This window comes from Heterocephalus glaber, unplaced genomic scaffold, assembly GCF_053883595.1.
Source record: "Heterocephalus glaber isolate CG9 unplaced genomic scaffold, H.glaber_assembly_v1.0 deba00001577, whole genome shotgun sequence".
NCBI classification, from domain to species: domain Eukaryota; kingdom Metazoa; phylum Chordata; class Mammalia; order Rodentia; family Bathyergidae; genus Heterocephalus; species Heterocephalus glaber.
The window spans coordinates 14650233-14670275 of NW_028258358.1; the positions used below are offsets into that span (position 1 = coordinate 14650233).

Consider the following 20043-nt stretch of genomic DNA (forward strand, 5'->3'; position numbering starts at 1 on the left):
TCACAGGATAGTTAGGAATTCAGAAAGGAAAACACTGGCTCTTCCTGTGTAAGGACAAGAAGAAACAGAAAATCCCACGGCTCAGGATGATGGCTCCGGCTTTCCTCATAAAGGCTCTCAGGCCAGGAACCAAGGCAAACTCATTTTTATATACTATAACCTAACACTTCCACAGCTTTCAAAGATTTATGGTTATTATTGCCATCTACTCGCCACATAATCACCAGCCTTTCATTTTAAAATGGTTAAAAATTGTTTCATAGATTGCAGATCATTAATGTAAATTAGGCTCTTTCTATATTTGATTTCTTAATTTTTAAAAGGAAAAGAATAGCTCTCTCACACACGCTCTCTCTCTCTCCTTTTTTACTTGAAAATTTTAAATGGCTCTCCAGACACCTCTTTCAATAACTCTTACCCTCCAAGGCTGGGCTGCCTTTTAATTTCACTTTAAAATAGCTACATTGGGACCATAATATGATTAGAACTAATGAATATTGTGGAGAGAAGCAAAAAAAATTTTATTTAAAATCTTTAAAAAGTATAAATACTTCATGTGACTAAGGACTTGTGGTTTATGCTAGCCCAGTCAAGGACGTGGTTTTGATTCTGAGGACAAATCATCTTAAGCTTATCAGTCCTCACCTTCCTCTTCTGCAAAAAAGGATCATGACTCCTGAGGCTTCTTCACAGAATGGTAGGAAAAAAGTTTATTAATAAATAATAATATCTAGGTGCTAAGACAGTCCAGCTACTTGAATATTAGATCTATAAAATCTTGCTTGTTTTGTCTCAGGAAGCGCTGGACACTTAGAACATTAACAAGATGGCATTGAATAGAAATTGTACAAAATTACCAACTTATTAACTGTTAATGAGTAGTCTACACTTACCTAGAAGGTACTTTCATTCAGAAGATTTTGTTCTTGAGTAGTGTCTTCTTTTAAAATTAACAACTCAATCTCAATACAGGCCATCTGGGATTTATTATGTAGCTTCTGGAAATCTAAGATAATTTTATCAGAATGAGTTGGATGTCAACCCGGGAGTGATGACACACAACTGCAATCCCAGTACTCAGGAGGCTGAGGCAGAAGCTACATAAGTGAGTTTGAGGCTAGCCTAAGCTACATAATAAGACCTTGTCTAAAAAAAGAAAAAAAAAAGTTCAATGTGAAAATCTGCACTTCTTAAAGAAGTTCTCTTCCATATTAACATTCCAGATGTCTACATTTCAGGAATTGAAGGCTCATGTTGATTCTGCCACATTGAGCAAGCGCCCTTGTGACTTGGCCCCATTTCCCTGTGCTTGAAACGACAAAGAGGCCTTGGCTTAGCAGGTATTTGCCATGACAGTAATCATCCCCCGGGTGTTCAGAGAGAATTGTTATTTCCTCTTGGTTGAGATGTGCTCAACCCCACACCAGTTTAGCTGTTGAGGCTGGAGATCCAACTTCACAGCATCCAGCTTTGTGAGAATATTCTTACCTAAAGAGAAGGCTACAAGTCACCCTGTCAGCAGAAACAAGCGAAACTATACTAACTTGTCTTCTTCCAGCCTCACTATTCTTATTTTCTGCTTAGTCTTAAGCTTATTTAATTCTGCCATGGAAATGTAAAAGCTAGGCATTTCTGTGGCAACTCTTGCATTTGGTGAAAAATAATGAATACACAAAATGCTTCTGTATTTAAAGAACATTAGATGCTTTAAAGTAGCAGTATATATTGACAGATAGAATCCTGAATTTGAGACAAAAAGATCTAAAAATTCTATTGCTTAGCCTGTGAGACAGGGAACATAACACATATCACTCTCACAAGACTCATCACAATTCATTGCTATATTAAGCGGGACACAAAAACAGTTTTGGAGAAAACGTATTTATATCCAATTAGATCAACAAAATATAAAAATTTGATTCAGTCATGCAATTTAAAAATATAGATATTTATATTTAAAAGTAAGTACCTGTAGCTTAGAAATACTGTTTGCACATTGCATAATCATGCTTTAAAATGGAATTTTTCTTGATTTGTGAATCGCAAGATATTGTTTTATCTAGAGTTGGAACTTGGTTACTAATGTGTATCAGCTTCATTTTTAGAAACATGACGACTGAAAAGTTTCTCTGCAAGAGTACCTGAGTGTTTCAATAGAAAGCCTTAATTCTCTGGAGAAGTAGAATATACCTCATTAATTTTTTCATTTTTCTCTTCTTTTGGTTGAACATTTTTCTGTGTTCTTGTTAATGTAAAGCTTTTAAGTAACTTAGTTCCAAATTCATTTGTACATCAGGGTCCAGAAGCAGAGAAATTTGAAGGATAGAAAATGTAGAAAGAAAGAAGCCAAGGACTAGCCTCTTGTTAAAAGAAGTTTGATAAATAAATAAAATAATAAATATTTAAATAAGTCACCAAATAGCTTTAATTGCTTTATTGAACATCTTAGTTATGTGGCTTTGCAAATTACTCATGTTTGCCCAAAAATAACAAAAAACTAGTTTATGTGCATATTTTCTCTATCCAGGTAAACCATATTAATGAGAATTCTAACTGGTCACAGATGTATCTGGTCCCAAAGGAAAAGGAAGTCTTTTCAAGCAAGTTCCAGAGAGAAAAGGACTTTCTAGGGCTACAAATGCTGTCCTGCAGGGTAAAGTGCTCTAAACTGAACGGATGTCCCTGTGGCCACATGTCTTCTTGGTGAGTCTTCCCTCCAAGCCCAGGAGTTGTTTTGTCTTAGAAGGATGAAAAGTCTCATCTGTCATGCCCTCCTTCCCACCAACTTTTACAGTGGATAGCATCTCTTAATTTCTTGTTACCCCTGAAAACTTGTCAGGCAGTATATGGGAGGTGAGGACAGATAAGAGTCAGTTATGCGAAATTCTCTACCCTTGTCCAAAACTTTTACAAAACTATTTCATGATGGCAGTTCACATCAAAGTTTTACTTTTGTATGTCACTGCCATTCTAATTATATTTATATTCTCTCAGTAGGATCATAGGGTGGACATTACAGATGCAACTATTTGAAATTGAGCAAATTTAAATGTTTGCCCAAATATGCTCCAGAGAACATCACTCTCATAAAATCCTCCTGGATTAAAAGAAATATTTGAATAAATAATTTTGACAAATGATGCATAATATCTGTCCTTCTTGGTTAGCTACAGTGCAAACTGGTACACTGAAGCTTTGAAAAATCTTATAGAAAAGTACACATTTCATTGTATTTAACCCAGAGTTTCCTAAACAACTCAACATTAAATTTTTGGAGTAGCACTTATTTGCATGCTACATAACTGACTTTTTGAGATACACTTTTGGCAAAGCCTGTCTGAATTACTCCAGAAATAAAAAGAACTTAAGTTTGAGATGGAATAAGGGAGCAAACAAGAGGGAAGACAAAACATAAGCATCCCATTTGCTAACCTCATGTTAGCATCCTACTCACCATCTGTTCATAATTGGTCAGCTGAAAAGTTGGTACTCATAATGCAATTGTTCAGAAATGTTGGGACAAGATGAGCAACAAAAGTTAAACTCTACTCTATTTTCTGCTTCACTGCTTATATCACGTAAAATAACATTAGAATTTTCCCCAGATATTTAATCCTAAACCTCCATTAAAATTTATTATCTCATCACTTCAAATATTGAAATTGCTGCAACTCAAATCAATATTCATATTTTAAAGCCAATGGAAGATATTTCAGAGTTTTTTCAGGTTGACTAGTTATATACTATATTCCAAATTGATATCTATCTTAAGTTTCATCCACCTTGCTTTGAGTTCTTCAAAGAATAAAATTATTAAAATGCAATCCAGTCATTCTGGCTAGGGAGAGACATCTGGTGACTGTTTTCTAAACAATCATACCTCCTCATGTACCACATACCTAGCATCATTGGAGGGTTGCAAGAAGATGTAGATAATTTTAGTCCTGCATTACCGCTGAAGATCTGACCACACAATGACTTTATATTTTGTGAGACTGAATTTTTTCTTTTCCAAAGCTACCTTGCTTAGTGAAATTGGACAATTTATCACACAATGGCCTGCAGCAAATTTAGTATATGCAAGTGATTAGTTTGTCTCTTCCCCAAACAGCTTTCATGCAGTTGGTTAAGAATGGCAGCAGAAAGGTAGGGTCACTTATATCACAAGTTCTCTGGGGAACCGCTAATGGACTATTGACCCTTCCCCACTTTAGGTCAATGTGTCATACCTGATTCTAGTTTCAGATATGTAATTTCCAAGTGGTGATTTTCAAGTCTACATGAGATGGGTTGTTCTATCAAGTTTTTAATTACGGTATTATTCACACCATGAATGATAGTTGCCAGTTGATTGGATGAGAGATAATTTTACTATTTTCAGGTAGCCCTAAGGGGAAAATATAGCTATTGACAACATTGGTTAAGTTAATAACCAAGTGTAAATTACATCTTCTATTCTGCACTTAACACCGTCCCTTCCCTCCTACTTAGCCTATTTCCTGAAGGTCTAGGAAATCAAGTCAACATTTTTTGGTATGGTGTGTCACTTGGGTGTATTATTTAAAGCAGATTTAACAGCTCTATTTCCTGCCAATTAATGACTTCTGCTGTATTGCCATCAAAAAATCTATCAAAGATACAAAACTATTTCAGACAAAATGTCAGTTTTAGTCAGCAATCTATAAATTGAAGAGAAATCAGTGCAGATGATCCAAAATGCCAAATGGGTCAATTTGTCTATTGTTTAAAATGTCATTTTTTTATCTCAAGTAGATTTACCCTTATAATTTTACATTCTAAGAACAAATATTGAAGTGGATATGCATGTGTGAAACACACTCCAGCCAAGGCATTGTCCACAGAGGTGACTGCCTCTGACAGTGGAAGAGAAAACAGAATACTCTGGGCAATCATAAGAAGTCACTGTGGCAATGAAATGTTTTCCTTGGCTCAAATGTATTCATTCTTTTTCAATTTTATAACTATAAAGTTATTTGAGGGAGATTCAGGTTTACTTGTGGATGTAGGGAAAAGGAAAGAAGAAATAGTAGAGGAAACAGACAAAATAGAGGACAGGAAGAGTCTCAATGTCCAACAAATATGAAAGTACACCTTGTTCTCGGACTATGTTGAATGCATCAGAGGTCACAAAGCAAGCAGATCTATCTCTTCCTCAGTGTGTACCAACCACATGGCTGTGAAAGCTTTACCTGCAGACATAGGGGATGAAAGTGGGAAAACAGCAATAAAAAATTGGAAATCAAAAGTTTCCTTAAAATTTTCCAACCTCAGGCTATGGCTGTAGATATAGAAAGCAGGTATATAATGAGCTTTCCATTTTTGTTAGCAGTAAACTTATTTTGAAATCATCAATTTAGAAAGAAGGAGGTTTTAGCTTTCTAAGACCCACTAAATTAATGAACCAGGCCAATTTATGATCTTCCATGCATTGCTGCAAAGAAAATTCTCCCTGCAGAAAAACTGTCTATCCAGAGCCAGAGATATTAGAAGCAATTTTATGAGCAGGATCATTAATTATGACCTATGAAATTTTAATAGTTGCCTTCTTCGGATCTCTTACAGGAGCTGAGATCAAAGTGGCTCCAAACCACTGGCACAAACTTGGTTATCAGGAAGTCTGGTGAGCTTTCAAGGGTTTAGAATCTCTATCCACTCTTTTATGTCCTTTGCTGGTGTTTTGTTAAAGGCAATATGTGTATAAAATATGTGTGTATGTGTGTGAGTGAGCATGTGTGTGTGTTAGTTTCCCTAGAATTTCACTTACATAATCATGGTGATTGTATCAGATCTCATTCATTTTATATAGTTATATTTCTTTTTTATAGTTATATTTATAAGGGGTGCTACTTTTCTTTCTTAATCATAATTTAGACAAGACATGGTATACTTGAAAGATAAATTGATGTAAATAGCTTATATTTATCCCAGGTCTGTACTATAATAAAAGCATACCCTAGGGCAACTGACTTCAGTGTTCCAGATCTCAGCTTCATTTGTGTGAGACACTGGTGTGGCCTGAGGCTACATGCTTATTTACATGTTTGCTTTACAGATCTAAAGTTCTGTGGATGCATGTTTCTCTAGACTCCAGGAAAATGGAGATAATAACAATGCCTACTGGACAAGTTTGCTGTGAAGATAGAATAAAATAATCCTTGTAGAGTACCTCAGAGAATATCTAGGATAAGTACACATCCTATAGGTGGCAATCCTTTCATTATCATTATTGCTGGGAAGAAATGAGGTGCTTATCAAGAAAATCTGCTTCAAAATGCTCCTAAAAATTCTCAAATAGAATAAGTAAAATCAAAGACCAATATCTAGTATATTGGGTTCTCCTAAAGCCTTATAATGATGCTACTACATGCTATAGGTGTTTCAGGTGTACAAGAGCTTACTGCTACTTCCAAGATTTATCTTCTCTTTTTTGCCCTGAGAGAGAATGAAAGCAGAGAGAAGGTGGAGAGAGGAAGGGAGGAAGGCAGGAGCGAAGGAAGGAAGGAGGGAAGGAAGGAAAGAGAGAGGGAGGGAAGGAAGGAAGGAAGGAAGACGGAAAGAAGGAAGGATAGTTTTCACAAACTCCTCTCTTAGGGCTCTATCAAAATTTACTTGCAGAACTTAAAGAAAAAATTAAAATTGTAAGACTAGCCTGGCCAATTCTTTATAAGAACTAATCAGAAATGATTTCACTGTTGGTGTCACTCATGTCTAGCCTGGAAAATAGTATATTTCCTGTTTTATATCTAGAACAATTTTTCTTTGTCTTTAAACCCTATTAAATTATCAAAATAGCTTTCTGCCTGATTAAAATTATTTTCATTTTTTTAATGAGTGGCTTACTGGTCAAAACATTATTATATATCTCCCTATTTCCCATCTCAGCAGTGTGCCAAATGGATGACAGGTATATGCTATTAGACTAAGCTTTCTAGTCCAACTCAAATTCTTCCTTCTTTGGTGTTTTTGTTCATTTTTGCCTTGCTAAGACAAAATACCCAACACCCAAAATTAAAGGAGGAAATCTTCATTGTAGCCCACAGATTGTAGAAGTTTCAGTTCATAGTTGGCTGGCTCCAAGCCGGAGCGGCATGACAGAGGAATGTTGCAGAGGAGAAACAGTTCATGGGAGGCAGAAGGCAGCAAGGTAGCAAGCAACAAAATAGTGAAGCAGCAGCAGCCAGCCTACCTTCTTTCTGTCCCTTTATATTCAGTCCAGGCTACCCGCCCTTAGGCTGGTAACACTTACACCCACGGTCAGGCACCCTTAATCCCAGCATCACATCCTTAATCCCAGCATCACTCACCCTAGATCCAGGCACCTCTGAAAAGCCCCACCTATGACCACATGAGGCTTTGGAGGGAGGGATACCTAGACACAAGCCATAACATATAGGTTCCTTGATGTTTAGTCTTTCTTCTCTAGACACCAGAGCCATTAGCATTGATCTCTATTGGTAAAATAATGTCCCTTTATTTCCATAGTCATCCTAGCCTGTTAGAAGGCCAGTGGTAGTCTCAGTCTATGGGTCCTACTGCCATAGACTCCTCCTCCTTTATTATCCTGCTTGCCTTGCCTTTAACTTAGACTACAGTCTGGATTACTGCTTTGATTTTCTTGCAAGGCTCCACTTGATGTTGTAATCTCCAAGCTTTAGATGAATCTCTACATCCCAGCTGATGAAAGGGTCCTAACTGCAAATGAACTCATTGGCACCTTGAAGGCTTTGATGTCACTTCTCCTTGGATGATAAATTCCCTGTCCTGATCCATACATTTGGATTCATTCAACCACAGACCAACATCAAGAATGCCATACCTCTTTGAATCTTGTATGCCAACTAGATCTGATATGAAATCAGTTTCATTTCTCCAAGCCTTTTCTTACCTCACCACTAAGTAGGGCTGTTGATACCTCCTTAAATAACTGAGGATATTCCACCTGTGAATCTTTTATTCCCTCCTCATGCCATCTAAATTACCATGAGGATATTACTGCCTGTATCAGTCACTTTCCCATCACGGGAACAAAATATCCAATACTTGCAATTTAAAGGATGAGAGAATTATTTTGGCTCACAGTTTCATTGGGTTTACTCCATGGTTGGCTGACTCTAAGGCAGAAATGGCATGGTAGAAGGGCTCTGGAGGAGGAAAGCTGCTCACATTATGGCAGTCAGGAAGCAGAGACAGACAGGAGGAACTAGGGGTAGGAAAATACCCTTCTAAATCATACCCTCAGTAACCTACTCATTCCAACCATGCAATACCTTTGAATGTGAGACTTTTGACAGACATTTCACGTTTAAATCATAATACTGCCTGAAAGCTCCCATTCCTTTTTGTAATGCTAACATAAACTTTCAAGAGCTTACTCTTCTATCCATTTTTCCCTCTACTCCCACTTTTGCTTATTGGTATAGTCACACTTTTGTCATCTAATATTCCTACCCCTAATTAATGCTCTTATGACCCTTTTCCATACTCCTTATAGTATCTTAGAAAGGTACTCATAGAAATTGGGACATCAAGTTTGTGACAGGTAATAGCATTGCACCAACTTCTTGGATAAGCTGAATCAATGAATATTTAGGGATGGTATTTCATAGCTCTCTATATTTTCATGTAAAGGAATGTCTTGGACTTGCTTACCCTGCAAGCTACTGGTAGACCAAATAAGATTAAGTACATAACAGTGACTGTCAATTCTCAAGTGCCATGCTATTCAATATGGTTGAGCAATGTGCATTTATTACTTTTGGTTTGTAACATGATTTTAGCTTTACTTATTCTGCTTATGTAGTGGATGTAAATTTCTCAGAATTTAGGTATGAAAAAAACCTTTTTTTATCATTTAACCTCCTCTCTATGTTGAGATCCAAGCTATCTAGTAGCAAAAGATTTAACTTTTGTCAAATTGGTGTTTTCTGACATTTAAGGGTTTCCCTTTTTCCATTCTCCCCAGGGTTTATCAATTCTGGTTAAATTTTATAGCTTGACTCGTAGGAAAGAAGGCAAGAGAGCCTCTTGGCTTTTGGCTGATATCATCCTTGGTTTGGTTTCTTTCTGCTGATGCCTGAATTCCCACCAGCCTATAGCTATATTTGATACATTTAGCTTCCTCCACACCAGGGCTACAGCTTCTCTCTCCAACATTCCTTTCCTTTTTTTGAAAGATGAAAAGTTTTTGGATGCCTTCCTATACCACTCCTGCATTGTTGGTATTTGAGAAACTGACTTTCTATACTAAAAAATGCATCACTATTTATATCACCCTACTGTGCCACAACACTGGAGCAAATTGCCTGTCTTTTCTAACTCACTTTCATCTCCACAGTCCAAGGGATTGTTTTAGCAAGACTAAATGATGAAAAAGCTCCTACAGAAAACTCGTTGAGAGTTCTTCCAAGCTTATTGTTTGGCTAACCGTAATTTTAACTTTCATACTCTGGTGCTCAAATTTTGCAGCCTAAGCTCCCTTCTGAAACTGAAAGCCTCTGCTAAAATGTAGGAACTCTAAAGAGTTATGTTTGTCACTTCTTTTCTTGAAATAATTCCATTTGCTGCTCGCAGTAAGGGAAAAGGTCTTAAATTCAAAGGAAATATTCCACATATGGGTCGTGTGGAGGTTACAAAGAGGCACATATTTTCAAAACTTGTTGAAGTCAATACCTCAAACAAGTGTATTGAAAATATTCAGACAAACTCATACATTTATGGCTTGTGTTTAGATGGCCCCCTAAAGCCTTATGCAGTCAAGGTGGAGGCTTTTTCAGAGGTGGCTGGATCTAGAGTGTGTGGTGCTGAAGTTGATTTGTGGTGCAATGCTAGGCTCAAGGGCACTCGAATTAAGGGTGTGAGTGCTACCTGCCCTGAGTAGTCTGGATAAGATAAAAGGGGGAGAAAAATGCTGTTAAGGTCCCTTGTTGCTTTTGGTGTCTTCTGTTTGCCATGAACTATTTCTCCTGTGATGCCCCTCTTCCAAGCCACCTTGCCTTGGAGCCAGCTGATTATGGACTTAAACCTCTACAGACTGTAAGCTAAATAAATCTTTCCCCCTTTAACTTTGAGTTTCAGATGTTTTGTCTTGGCAACAAGAAAAGTAACTAAGACATTATGCATATGTACAACCCACATACACATATAGAATGACATTGAAATATTATCTCCATTACATTTATTGGATCAGTTTTTCCTTGTTTCCTAATGACCAAATCCAAAATATAAATATTAGAACATGCTTCTCCAACTTGATTTTTTTTCTTCATGACATTCCTTTAATTCTTGAGTTTGTTTTTTTAAAAAAAAATTCTAGCACTACATCAGATTTTCTTTCCTTACTTCCCATTTTTCCCTTCCACAACTTCTATTAGTTTATGTTATCTACTTTCTTCTACTCTGTATTTGAAATATATATTGCTGTAGTTTATTCCACAAACATTTGTGCTGAGCTAGTTGAATGACACTACACTCTGGGCACTACTGAAATACTCCAAATGCAATATTAAAATCCTTGGTCTAAAGAAGGAAGTAATGAGATGACTATGTCTGTGAATAACCCTACTCAGACATCTGATGTTAGGGCAATAGGTGTTGTGTATGTCAATACATTTTTCCAATAAAAGTTTATGAATAACCCACATTTATGCAGCAGTTACAAAATATGTTAAAATATATTAAATTATTATAAAATACATTAAAATAATGTTTGCCTTCGAGTGGCTTAACTGCTCAGAATATGAAAAATGACATGGGTCTATATTTCTGGTTCATCGGAGATGAAGTGTTAAACCTACATTTGTGTTCATTACTGAAATGACAGATTCTTAGGTCCTATTTTATTTTTAATTGCATAATTCTGAGTTGAGGAAAAGTGGACCAAAATGTCATTACAGAAAATATTTTGTCTCCTTTTTGTATATAATTTTGAGAGTCATCAATGCCTAAATATATATATGATGGCATAGATTTCTATTTAAATAATCAAATCTTTAAAATATCATTTTATATGTACCTTATTGCTAGTTCCTTTGCAATGACACTAATTTACTAGTTGCCAGTGGTGCAGTCATTCACCAGGAAGTTAGAGAGAATCCAGGGATCTAGATAATTGATAAAACTAGAAAGATGTGACCAGGCAAATTGCCAAAGTTACTTTAAAAATTGTGACATTCATAAGATGTAAAATTGTAAAACTGGAACCACTTAGTAAACAGCCAATTGAGCATCATGTTTAGATTCTATGTTTGTCAATAAACAGCTTCTCACTTGGTCATCATCTTTGGTGACCAATAATTTCCCAGTGACTAAGAGGGATGTCTTAATTTGAAGATATATATTTCTAGCATTATTTGTCATGGAAACATGGACTATTAATGATTTTCTTTTCAAACTTCAGTTTGAAATTCTATTTAAGAGCTTGGAGGTGATCAAATGATTCCTATCTGACTTTACTTATCACCTGGAAAATGATTTACTCTCAAAATACAAATATATTTGGTTTTTCATGTCATTGTAGACAGGAATGCATATTATCATTACTACTGCTGCTTCTTATTATATTTAAATCTAAGCCAATTAGATTTAGCCTAAACAGAGATGTCATATGACCAATGTTTACTTACTTCATTATATACAGTTATAGGAAAATAAGGTGAATATCAAGAACCCACCTAGTATTGTGACCTAGAGATGATGGGTGGTGGAATGCTATTCAAAAGAACTATAGCCAAATTGCATTTCACCACAAGTAGTAAGATTTCACCTCTATAATAATCACATCATGATTGTGAAATATCCCGAACTATTTTCTATGTAGTTTGAAATGTTCTCAATTTAATATTGAAACAGTAATGATTTAATTAGTAGGCTAGCTTTATAACTATCTAAGTATTCTAGTCAAGAGGTGAAATATTTTCTTTTATTTATATTTTATTTGTTGGGCCGGGAAGTTAGCTCAGTGGTGCCACCACCTGCCTCAAAAGTGCAGGGTCCCAAGTTTGATCCCTGGTACCAATAAATAAATAAATAAATAAATTTTATTTGTAAAACTAAAGATGAAATTAAAAAATGACTATATCATAGATTATAACTGTCCTTTTATAATATATTAGATGACTTAAAACAAAAACTTAAACAAAAAACAACTCTTGGCAGGGTGGACCCTAGATATTATTTTCCCCTTTAAATTCTCAAAATTGATGGAGAATTTAAAGTAAAAGAAAAAAAAATAAAGAAAACCCCAAAACTTCAACTCATTTCAAAACATTCAAATTATAAAATATAAGAAAGCAGTGCTTTACTAGATTCAAATATATGCAGAATGATTAGATGTGGTTTACATTATAGAATCCATTGCCTTTTCCTTTATGTGAGAGTTCCTTATGAGGCATGTTCATTAAGATTTCCCCATTCTGGGGAAAAATAAGAACCAAGATGCATTATGTAAAGGTACAATTCCCAATGAGAAATGTAATTGTGTTGTATACCTACAATGTACCAATAAAAGAATTTAATCAAAAAAAATAAAATGATTTCCCCATTCTTTGGTGATTGTTAATGCTCACAGAATTTTTTCAGAAAGAGCTTTCTGAAATAAAAAAGGAAAAATATATCAAATAACTTTGGTTGGAAATAAAAGCCATAAGATTTTGACAGCCAAACTCTGAATATGTAGCTCCTGAAGAAAATTTAAAAAGAATTGAAATTTGACCAACTACTTTAACCAGAAGATCACAGCATTACTTTCAAGGCTAGCTGAAACACTGGGTGATTCTATACTATTCCCAAAGAAGACAAGAGAAATTGATTAGGTTCAGCATGGCCAATGCACTCCCAAGTAGTTCATTGCAAAGTAATGCATATTGAAAAAGACCATTTAAAGTTTCCACACTAATGGGTCTGATGGGCTCTGAGTTAGCTGGCACCTCTCAGGAAAAAGATCTAGGCACCATTATGAACAGCTCAATTAAGATGTCTACTCAACGGGCTCCGTTGGGCCAAAAAAGCAAATAGACTGCTTGGATGAATTAATAAAGGGAGAGATAATGTGGAAATATTATAATGGCCTTGCATAAACCTTGATGAGTGAGAGTAGTTGCAATGATTCTTGCCTGTATTTAGACAAATAAATCAGCTTCTCCCATCATGGATCATTTGACTCATTTCCAAAGCATCTCTCTGGGTGCCATTTTCCTGAATGGGAGGCAATAGCCAGGTGCCTTACGACATCAGAACCATCACTCTTACCACATCTGTTTGGCTGCTGGTGCCTTTGGATAGGATCTCGTCACCTTTTTTCTTCTGACTCAGCTTAGGCAAACTTCCGGCTTGGTTGTAGAATAAAAATAGGGAAGAGAAAATGTGGTGACCCACCGAAAACTAACACCGTGGGAACAATATGTATATAAACATTTCATGGATTTATAATACAATCATAGAGATAGGTTCAAAAAGTCAAATGTATTGGAATTTTCCCCCAATTAATAAAAAAAGATTTCTCCTATGGTTAATTATAATAAACTTATTTCATCAAAGATATATCTTCTCCTTCCAAAAGCCCTTGTCTCCAAAGTAAGAAAAAAACCATAGATACATGTACATCTAAGGTCAGCACAATCAGGATCCTTCAAGCCACTTTCTATGTGGGAAAATTTACTTTCCTTTGAAACGCCTATAATGATTAAAAGACCTAGTAAATCTTGTATTTTTTAGAATCATTTGGAATTCTCACCAATTGTCACCAAGGTTTATACATATTTACAGTGACTGTGTTCCTTGTGCATTAATGTGTATGTTCTTAGTTTCATGTTACATGTTAATTATGATTTCTCCCAGAGGCTCCTTTGAGAAGTGAATGTCTACAGAAAAGGCTGAAAGTGATGCATTAAAGTTGCCCCCTGTTACCAAATGAGCAGGTAATAAATAACAAATTATCTCATCTGATTATGCAATGCTTGGGACATTTTAAATCAAAGTTATCATCTTACAACTCATATAATCCTAAAACAACCCTAAACACTTAAAACCTAAAACAAACACACCGAAATCCTAGAAAAGTTAAATGATATCACTGGTTCATCTGAACTCTCTAAACTGCCAAATTAAATGCATAGTTCACTAAACTGGAACTACTCAAACTATCTGTAACTGGTATGCAAACTGAATGTTTAAAACTTTTCATAGCGATTTGGTATTGCCATGACAACCAAAAATGTGGTTCTGTATTTTATGGAAATAGCAGTCTAAGATAGACTGGGGATTAAAAGCAAGGAGATAAATAAAGAAAATGCTCTTTGCTACAGGTTCTTTGAATACTGGGGCCTAAATACTGAAACCACTGCCTCTGGACAGTATTTCAGTCAGGATCTGCATTTTAAGTTTTAGCCTCTGAAGCTCCAGGTAAGACAGAAAATAAGCAAATTGACATGAAATCAAAACACAGCCACTTGGGAAATACTGAGACTCACCTTTCCACTCTTTGACATATAAATGTGTTTCAACTTCCTACTTCCCTCTAGTGGCTTTTGGTTCATACAGCTGAGGAGGGCCAGAGAGACTAAACAGCAGCAAAGCCAAGATCGACCTAGTGCCTTGCATTCCTCTCAAGACGGGGAATAAAAAGCTTAAATTCTTCTTGGTATTCTTGTTTGATCTGGTTTATTTATGTCTGTTTTTAATTTGTAGAATTATCTACCTTATCTCGCTATCACCAGTAAAGAACTATGATTTAAAGCACCTGTAATGTATAGATGATATAGGTATAATTGCATAGTGATCACTAAATACTAACAATCATAGCTATTAGGTACACAAATAGAGGAAAGGGGGTAGAATACCACACAGACATAAATGATAAAATAAGGAAAATTTTGTTGATAGTTTATCATTATTTCACTTTGAAAGAGGGATGCTTTACTGGCTACTTCTATCTAATGTCAAATGGTTAACATTCACTTCTTAAAGATGTGTTTACCAAAATGTGAATGGAGAGTTGGGTTTAAGTGTGGCCCTCTAAAGCTTATCAATAAAGGAAATGCAAAACAACATTGATTTCACTGCTGCCAAAGTGCCCATGCTTCGATCTATGACCATATTGACCCCATTCCCAGAACAAAATGTAACAAAATTTACACAACACAGCATCAAATGGCTTTTGTTATGCTGTCTGCGACCATCAAACAGAAGTTGATTTTTGGGTTGTGTCAATACATTATTTTTGTTGAAAATAATACATTTCCTGTCAAAGGAATGCTGGGAGAATAGTACAGATACATTTGGTAAACAACTCTTATTTTCTCTTGGTTAACCATGTCATACTTATTCCCACAACACAGTTACAGTAAGAATTTGAGCTGTTCATAGGGACAGGGGTGAGAAAGGAAAGTAATATTGAAAACAATTTTAATTCTTCAATTAAGAGTGTATATTTCATATTTATATTTAGTGACACAGAAAAATGTATTGACAAGTGGTAAAAATGCTACTCATAATGTGATTCTATTTTTCTACTGCGGATGGATGGGGGGAAACTAATCTAAAAGATTCATATTTCAAAAATTTAGGAGATGTATTCTCTGAATGGCAGTATTAATATCATTTTTTTTTGTTTTTGCTTTGTTTTCTAACATGTGTATCACAAGCATGGATTTCCTGTCTTCAAAAAAGGAAAAAAGGCAAATACTTTCATCAGCCTCTGAGATGGTAGGATCTACCTCCATATTTCTATAAAGAGTCCTCCAAAATACTCAAAATTGTGCTAGGATATTATGACAAAGGACACAGAAAAAATGGGAAAAGTAGCTCTTTTCTTTTCCTAAATTGTACTCTTCCAAAGTGTCAGCAGAAGATCGGATTCAGTAAACAAATTACTGCAAGAATATAAAATTGAGTAAAAGTGCATGTGAAATTATGTAGCATTGTCTCAGAAGTAAATACAAACCTCTATTCTTAAGCAGTTTTTTTTTTAAGAAAAGAAAAGCAAATCTAGAGAGCTTGAAGGGATCCAGCTGGATATCTGGATAGTAGAACTACAAGTTTTAGGAACAGGCAGACCTGGATTTGATTTCTGCCTCCACCACTTAGGAGCAAATTTCTTAACATCTTTGAGTTACAGTTTCTCTTCTGTAAAATGAGAACAATAATAACTACCTTGCAGAGATTTTTAAGTAGCTAAATCACAATCTTTACTGAGACTTTTATCACAGTGCCACACACATATTAAACACTCAGTAAATAGTCACCATAAAAACAATTACTATTTAAAAAGGAGATTTCGTGTTAGCCCTTCCCAAGTCTCTCCCATGACCAGCACTATGACCCTTCCTTTGCCCTTCCATTGGCCTTTTCCCTTGCTGGACCCTGTGACAGGTTTTTATTCCTGCACGACTGCATCTGCACATTCAAGGGAAGCCATTTCTATCCTTTTACCAACATTTCCTTTGGGGAAAATCAAAGGCTGCATATTCCACATTCATCATAATCAAATGTCACTGGATCTAGTGCACCCAGAGGAAAGAAAGAACACAATATTAAAGTTTCAAAAACTTAAATATAATAGCAGTGTTAATCAGAGATAGAAAGATGATCTACATGTTCTACTCTGAACATTTCTGAGCAAGTAGAATGAACAAAACAAAGTACTGAAAAGGGCACTTTACAGAGTAGGTAAGCATGTTGTGAATTCTATTTAAGCAAATTTGATCACACAGAATTCATAGTTTATTTTTGGTAGGCATGACAGTCTCAGAAAAACTTGATGTGAGAGAATTCCATTGCTACTCCTACACAACACAACTTTGCCAATAAACACCACTCTACCAATTTTTCCACACATCCTATCATTTATTAAATAAGTATTTATTATTAAGTTAGGCTCAAAACACTTCCTAGTCTATCCTGTAAACTCAGTGTCCTTCTAGGCAATTCTGAGATGGACCACATTCTAGAAGCAAATTCCTATCATCTTAGCAAGTCATTCCAGGCAAATACTAGTCCTCTTAAACCTTTAGCACAGGGCCATTTAAGACTGCAAAACCTGTGCCTAGAAGTAATATCTACAGACAATACAGGATTCTTAATCCTTGTTCATGAAAAAAAAAGGGGGGGGACAGTGGAATACTAAATAAATAAATAAATAAGCAATGTTCAAAAAATATGTTGGCCAGTTCACATGTTTTGTATGCATTAACTTAACACTAAGAGCCCATCTCTGACATTAAACATATTAAATAACAAGCTGCTAATTTCACCAATAACAACCCATTCTTTACTTTCATTATGTGAATTAACATTATCTCATGTGTTAGTTGAATTCAGCATAGTTTACTATACACATTGAGGTAGCTATCCCTGGAATGTGGACTATCTATTAAAATGTTAATGTCCTATCTTTGGGGAATGGTTTCTTGATGAAAACAATACACTGCTTCTGGAACTACATATTAAACTGGTTGGTACACAAAAAATATTACACTCTCTTTATTCTGAAGCATTATAGAGTATTATATTAAAGATATGGTAACAAAATGAGATGTAATGCTCTTGAATTAATTAGAAATGAGTAGCTCTGGAGCACTATATATGTGAGCCCTGCTAGACATTGGAAAGGATAGAAGGGTAACTTTGGAATCTAGTCACTCATCATACCATCTTCAACAACCTTGACTCATTAAGCTAGAGATAGGTATTATTGATTCATGCATCAATTGTTTCCAGCCTCTGGTTAAATGCTTTTTGTATCTGGATTCACTTTCTAGGATCTGATTTGCCATTTGTCCAGAATACTCACTCCCTAAGATATCAATGGATAAGACTGAAAATTTATTGTATAATTGATGAAACCTAATATGTTCCCTAAAAAAAAGAAATCAGCCATCTTTCATCTTAGTCTGAGAAGCCAATAGGAAATCCCATTTTTCCTTAAATGGTAAACAGTCTTTAATTTTTGCCTCTGCCAACACCTATTTTCTGGCTGAAATGGGCTCAAGCAAACTCAATAAAGGAAGGACTATGATTGACATTATATCTTTCCCTCTACTTGAGAACTTAACAGTTTTGTTTGCATCTTTTTATAATTAGTGAACATAAAATTATGAAGAAACAGTTATTAGAATGTAGCTACTTTGTCTCACTTACTGTTGACACATCAGGCATATATTAATCAGCTTTTCTGTCCCTAGGACACAATACCTGACACCTAGGACCTAAAGGACAGGTTTAATTTGGCTCATGGTTTCAGGATTCAGTCCATGGTCAGATGACTCCAAAGGAGAAACATGGAGAAACAGTATGGTTTAGCAAAGATGTTCAGTCCATGGTAACGGGGAAGTGGAGGAGAGAAACAATGCTAAAGAAGAAGGGCCAGGGACCAGCTATAGTACTAAAAGTCATGTTTCTGTGACCCACCTAGACATACCCAGAAATGTACTTTATTAATTCCCTTGGCAGCTCCCAAGCCAATCAAATTGACACAATTAAGTTTAACCACAATAAGGCTACAGTGTAATGTTTAGTGTAGTTACGTAGTTGGGATCTCAGCTACAACTACAAACATCTATTCTTCGTGACCACTTACTATAAGCCAGATGTTTTCTAAGCACTAAACAGATACGTTATTTAATCCCCTATACACTTTGAGGGGATTTTGATTGTCTTTATTTTTAAGATTAGGTAGTGAGGTATGGGATTAAGCCACATGTTAAAGTTATAAAACTACCATCATGCATGATCAGATTTCTGTCTCATGATCTTACCTATTCCGTAACTAGTCTCCTTCCTCACTCTACACCAGGCCATAAACATCCTCTTGATTACATTACACTATTCATAACTTATGTCAACCTCAAGGTACAAGTTTTTTCTTTATATTAAGCTCCAGATTTATGATTTTTTTAAGACACACTGCCATTGAACCCCCTCAAAATACCCTCTCAGTTCAAAACTTATCCCATTGTTCTTGCCACTTTCTGAAGCAGCTCTGGAAGTCCTCTTTCTTTTTCTTTTTCTTTTTTTAAATTTTATTTTATTGGTACATTTTAGGTATACAGTATAATGACATTCATCATTGGAAATTTGCACCTTTACATAGTCTCTCTCGGTTCTTATTCTTTCCCCCTTCCCCTGCCCTGCCTTCAACCCCTCCATCCCTCCCTATTTGCAAAGACTTTGTTTCCATTTTTTCATTTTCTCATATTACTTCCATTCCCTTCTTTTCTACCCCCTACCCCTCCAACTTCCCCTTCCCCTTTGCCCCTTTTCTTCCTATTTCACATTATCTATTATACCTTTTAGTCCTTACTTACACTTTCAGTTTCCCACACTAGAGAAACTATTTGGTATTTACACATGTGTGTCCTATTTATTTCACTTAGTAGTATCACCTCAATGTGCATCCATTTAGCTATAAATGTCTCTAATTTCTCATTTTTTATGGCTGAGTAGTACTCCATTTTCTAAAAAAAAAAAAAACCCACATTTTCTTTATCCAGTCTCTAGTTGATGGGCATTTGGGCTGTTTTCAAGTTTTAGCTATTACAAATTGTGCTGCTATGAACATGGGTGCACATATATCACTGTAGTATGATTCTTTTAATTCTTTGGGAAAGATACCCAGCAGGGAAATATCTGGGTCAAATGGGACTTCCAGTCCTAGTTCTTTGAGGTATCTCCATACTGATTTCCACAGTGGTTGCACCAGTCTGCACACCCACCAATAGTGGAGCAGGTTTCCTCTTTCCCCACAGCCCCGCCAGCATTTGTTATTGGTTGATTTCATGATAGCAGCCATTGTTTCTGGAGTGAGGTGGAATCTCAGCGCTGTTTTCGTCTGCATCTCTCGAATGACCAGTGATGTTGGACATTTTTTTATGTGTTTATTTACTATCTCTACTTCTTTGTCTGAGAAATGTCTGTTCATTTCAGATGCCCATTTTTGGATTGGGTCTTTAAACTTGGGAGGTTTGGTTTTTTTAAGTTCTTTATAGATTCGAGATAGTAGGTCTTTGTCTGAGGAACAGCAGGTGAAGA

The 20043-nt window shown here is 35.7% G+C and overlaps 1 long non-coding RNA gene across 1 annotated transcript in view; it reads left to right on the forward strand.

The window, feature by feature from the left end:
• LOC147823516 (uncharacterized) overlaps positions 1–20043 on the forward strand; it is a 112471-nt gene that overhangs the window by 34807 nt on the left and 57621 nt on the right. Inside the window, exons 3-7 of the long non-coding RNA XR_015443714.1 lie at positions 1239–1340; positions 2528–2703; positions 5584–5641; positions 13855–13934; positions 15660–15720. This is a non-coding gene — a long non-coding RNA (uncharacterized LOC147823516). The remainder of the gene's footprint in view (positions 1–1238; positions 1341–2527; positions 2704–5583; positions 5642–13854; positions 13935–15659; positions 15721–20043) is intronic.